Source organism: Acyrthosiphon pisum, unplaced genomic scaffold (assembly GCF_005508785.2).
Source record: "Acyrthosiphon pisum isolate AL4f unplaced genomic scaffold, pea_aphid_22Mar2018_4r6ur Scaffold_5931;HRSCAF=6492, whole genome shotgun sequence".
Lineage (NCBI taxonomy): Eukaryota > Metazoa > Arthropoda > Insecta > Hemiptera > Aphididae > Acyrthosiphon > Acyrthosiphon pisum.
Window position 1 is genome coordinate 1,751 of NW_021775634.1, and position 4,659 is coordinate 6,409.

Below are 4,659 nucleotides of genomic sequence, written 5' to 3' on the forward strand. Positions count from 1 at the left end.
AGCCATATCGCCAAATTTGGGATCACAAAATGAATTTAAGTGAGAGATCAGAAAACATTAAGGATCGTTTCTGGAACCAAATGTATGTGCAGTTTGAAGGTAAATTATTCCAAATTAATTAAGCTGTAGACTATAATGTAATATTTTTTTGAAATAATTTATAATAATAGGAATTAGCTATAAAACTTAGTAGTATATTGTACATTTTAAGTGAATTATAGTCAACCATTAAAATTTTTTAACTATGAATATGTTATTGATCACTCATAAATACATTTTTAAAATTACAAATGACGACTAATTTATCATTATTTTTTATTGTCACTATTATATTATCTAGGAAAATAAACCATGTCTACCATAAAAAAGAGTTGGTCATACATAAGACAAAAATATACAAGAGAAAAAAAACTAAAACCTAGTGGAAGTAAAGGCAAAAAGAAAGAATAGGTTCATCTAAATCATTTAACGTTTTTGGACAGTATGATAGAAAATAATAATAGGTAAATTAATGTAGGTACTATAATGGTAGACTTAATTATTAATATATTATATTTATATTCTGTTTCAGTACATCTTGCAACCTTGAATATTTTGACACAATCTTATCTACTGATTCTGATATAAGAGAAAAAAATCTAAAGCGTAAACAAAGTGAATTAATAGGTTCTTAATTTTGTATGAAATGTATCAATGTATAATATTTAAAGTGTTTCATTAACAACTTATTTACACATATTTTAGTATTTAATTTGTGTTTGTACATATTACAGGTGAAAATTTAAATATTACTCGTGAACTTCTGAATTAACTTAAAGAGAGTAGACCAATACCACCAGTTCTACCTGTTCAACCAAAATACAGAAGAAATAAATGAAAACGATACATTTTTCAAATATCTGTCTATAAGAATGAATGGCTTACCAAAAGAAACTATCACTAAATTACAGGATGAATTTCTCTCAGCTGTTAGAAGAGAACAATCATACAATATTTAGTTTTTTTAAATTATTGTTATCACGATGTATACTCATGGGGATTCCACACCAATTTGTCCCAAATGTGTTGAATCCCCTTAAAGAAGAACAACAGGCTGTGACCTCCTACATATTTTAAAATTAATTCTAATATTTGTCTAGAGACATAGACTAAAAATTAATATATCTTATTATCAATAAGATTATTAAGTATTATGTTATTACTTATTTATTAAATATTTTGTTGCTGTAAACTATTTTTATTTTGAAGTCTCGCTAATTATAATATATGTTTGTAATTTGCTTTAAATATTATACACCGATTAATTTAACTCATTTATCATTTATAATTATGTTATAACTTGTTGTATTATAATACTTAAGTATAGTATTTACTTATTATTTGTTTGCAAAATTAACATTTTTACTTACAAGCATACAATATTCCATTTTTATATAAGTACCTAATTTCAATATTCCTAATAGAAATTATAATTTCAATTTTAGAATCTCAACGATTTAATTGTTATAAACATAATTATTTTACTATTTCTGATTTTTTGTAGTTTTTTTTTGAAAATCAAATGAAAAAACCAGGAAAGTTGCTCTACTGCATTGTAGGTTTTGAGTATGATCAAAAATATCGATAATAAAATATGATCTTAGTTCATGCTGTTCGTGGCCTGTTTCTGTATTATCTATACTTTGTAGACTGTAGATGTGTAGATAGAAAGAATCCGGAATATAACATACATTATTAGATTGCAAGAACTGAATATATTATTTAGAATGAGAGATTTCATTTTATAAACTCATATTTATTCATATAAAATTGAAATCTAGAGTGAATTATTAAGCAATTAGGTCTATAACTTATTGATTTTATTCTATATTGACAACACTACATCATATTTGTTTAGAGACATAGACTGAAAAGTCTTTAATTAAAATTTTTATGTTTTATTTATTACATTAAAAAGATAAATTTATATAATATCATATCATATTGGAAATCAAGAGCTCCTTCTCCAGAGAAGTTGATAAATTGTTCTCGGACATCTTTTCCTTCCTTTGAGGGGTTATTAGATCGATCCCATTTGTAGAACTGGCAACAAACCACCTGATTGATTATTTCATCTTTCTTGCCTGGTAGTTAACTGATTGTCATGAACTGATTGACAGTAATTGTCAGTACCTAAAAATGTAAAATAAAAGGTACTTATAATAATTGCTGAACATTAATTTTTTATCCAAAAAGTACCTTTCAGTTTCTCATTACTGATTACATAATTGTGTAACACTACAGTTGCTTGAATAATACCATGAACTGTTTTTTCACTGGCAATAATTGGCCTTCTAAATATCCTCCATCTTGCTGCTAATAACCCAAAAGTATTCTCGTTTGTTCTTCTTGCACGATTTAAACTTAAATAATAAACTATTTATAACCAACATTAACTATACAACTTATAACTTACATACCGATAGTTAAATATCACTTGTTCAGTGGGAATGCCTCATCTCCTACCAGGCAATATGGATGCAAGTCAGTAGAAGAGGACAATTTCGTTGGACAGGGAAGTTGTAGTGTATTATTTAGAAGACCTTTCCCAATTAGACTATCTTTAAATACACCACCATCACTACAACAATATCAACCATAATAAATTTATAATTAGCATCACAGACCGCCAACAATACAGTGCTATGTGAACCTTTATAATTATAATTTACAGAACCACTATAAGAAAAGCCTTAAAAAGATAAATAATTATGTAAATCAATATTTAAATATAAATTCTTACTAAACTTACTTGATGAACATAATGTTTTCCATCAATGGCACCAATACAATTTCCAAAATTCCATTTCTGTTCAAATTCAAGAGCAATTTTTTCCCAGTCTTTTTGGGTAGGAATGGGTAACATCTAAAAATATAATCTTATTGTAAAGATACATAATATTATATTATTATTAATAAATATAGTAACTTGATACACCTACTTTTGGTGCAAGAACTTCCCATAGAACCGAACAACATTGAAAAATAAATTTAGATGCTGTTGCAAGTGCCTCTAAATGCATAGGTTATATCTGTCATACTTTGACCTGAAGCCAAATACCTATAAATTATAAGAAAATATAAATATAAAACAATGTAGTTATAACTAATTACATTTTAACCTGACAGTGGCGGATAAAATTTCTCCAATAGATAGGCAGTCTGGCCTAGTACATAATCTAACTAGGTTAGGCCCAACTAAAGACAATAATTCTTCAAAACAGGTGGAATCCATTCTCATATAATTCACATATAGTAATGTATTGCACAGCTGGTGTTCTTTTTGCAAGATACTGTATCGACCATATGTTGGTCTTTCTAAGAAAATTGGCCTAATATACCATCTTTTAGGACTTTTCCTATAATAACATAAATATTTATGTAATATGCATATAAATTAAAATGTTAAAAGTTAGTTGTATTATGTTTATACTTAGCAGATCGATTTAATAACTCCTCCAAACAACACAAGATTATTATCTTTCTACTATATCACTGAAGACTATACTTATAATACTCAGTTTCATAATTTAAATTTCTTTTCATGTTGTTAAATTATACAAACAATTGTATTAAAACGGCAAAACGATTAACATAAAATGTATAACAAAATGTATAGAACGTTTATATACCTTTATACCAACTGGTGAAGTAGAACATTTAAAATTTAAAATTATTAAAATAATAATTAAAATTATTTGATAAAAAAAAACACCCAAACACCCAAACCTCTTCAACATACAGACATTTATACAATTACCATATTATCCATCATAAATAACCAACAGGCAGAGTTGGGCAAATTTTATCTAGATAATTATTTGAATAAATATGTATTCGAACAAAAAATTATTCGAATGATTTTTTTACAATTATTAGAATAATTTGAAAACAATATTATTCGAATAAAAATAATTATTTAGGTCATATTACAGACATTGGGTTATTATTTATCTAGACCTAGGGATACACGTTTGAACCCTTTTGTATGACTCTTTAAAACAAATTTAAAAAATAAGGAGAAAAATTGTGAGTTATTCGAAGCCTTAGAATTAAAGAATAAGTTCAAAAATTCAGAGTATATTTATATAGAAGAACATTTAAATTGCGTTGGTCCTTTAGCAGAGGTAGTATTAGATATTCTCCAAGGTGAAAATAATATTTTCTATTGTTTGGTTCTTCCAGTCATATTGAGTTTACCACGTAAATTCCAACATGCATTACTAAATGATTGGAGATATTATGAACCTTAAGGTTCAAAACCTAAAAATTTTCTAATATAGTAAATTTAAATACAATTGAAGCAGAAAATGATGTAATTGCTGCATTTTCACATCCAAAATTTAAAAACCGTTGGCTAAGTTGCGTTGACTCTTCTCAACATGATCAGCTACTCAAAATGTATAAAATAGTAAAAACTAATAAAATAGAAGAAATGAATATTATGTCAACAATAGATTCAGAACCAACAAAATTTTTATTTTTAATTATTCGAAAATTATTCAAATAATATTTTAATCGGATAATAATGTTTGAAAATTATTCAAATACATTTTTAATCGTATAATTGTAAAAAATTCATCCGAATAATAATTTATCTAAATTATCATCTAAATAAAA

General features: G+C 26.0%; 1 long non-coding RNA gene across 1 annotated transcript; it reads right to left on the reverse strand.

The window, feature by feature from the left end:
* Positions 1–1,827: 1,827 nt before the first annotated feature.
* LOC100573164 lies at positions 1,828–3,519 on the reverse strand. Its single transcript, XR_001680463.2, has 6 exons — positions 3,162–3,519; positions 2,982–3,100; positions 2,792–2,905; positions 2,460–2,620; positions 2,239–2,402; positions 1,828–2,172 (listed from the first exon to the last, which is right to left on the reverse strand). It is a non-coding gene; the product is annotated as an uncharacterized LOC100573164 (long non-coding RNA).
* Positions 3,520–4,659: the final 1,140 nt, after the last annotated feature.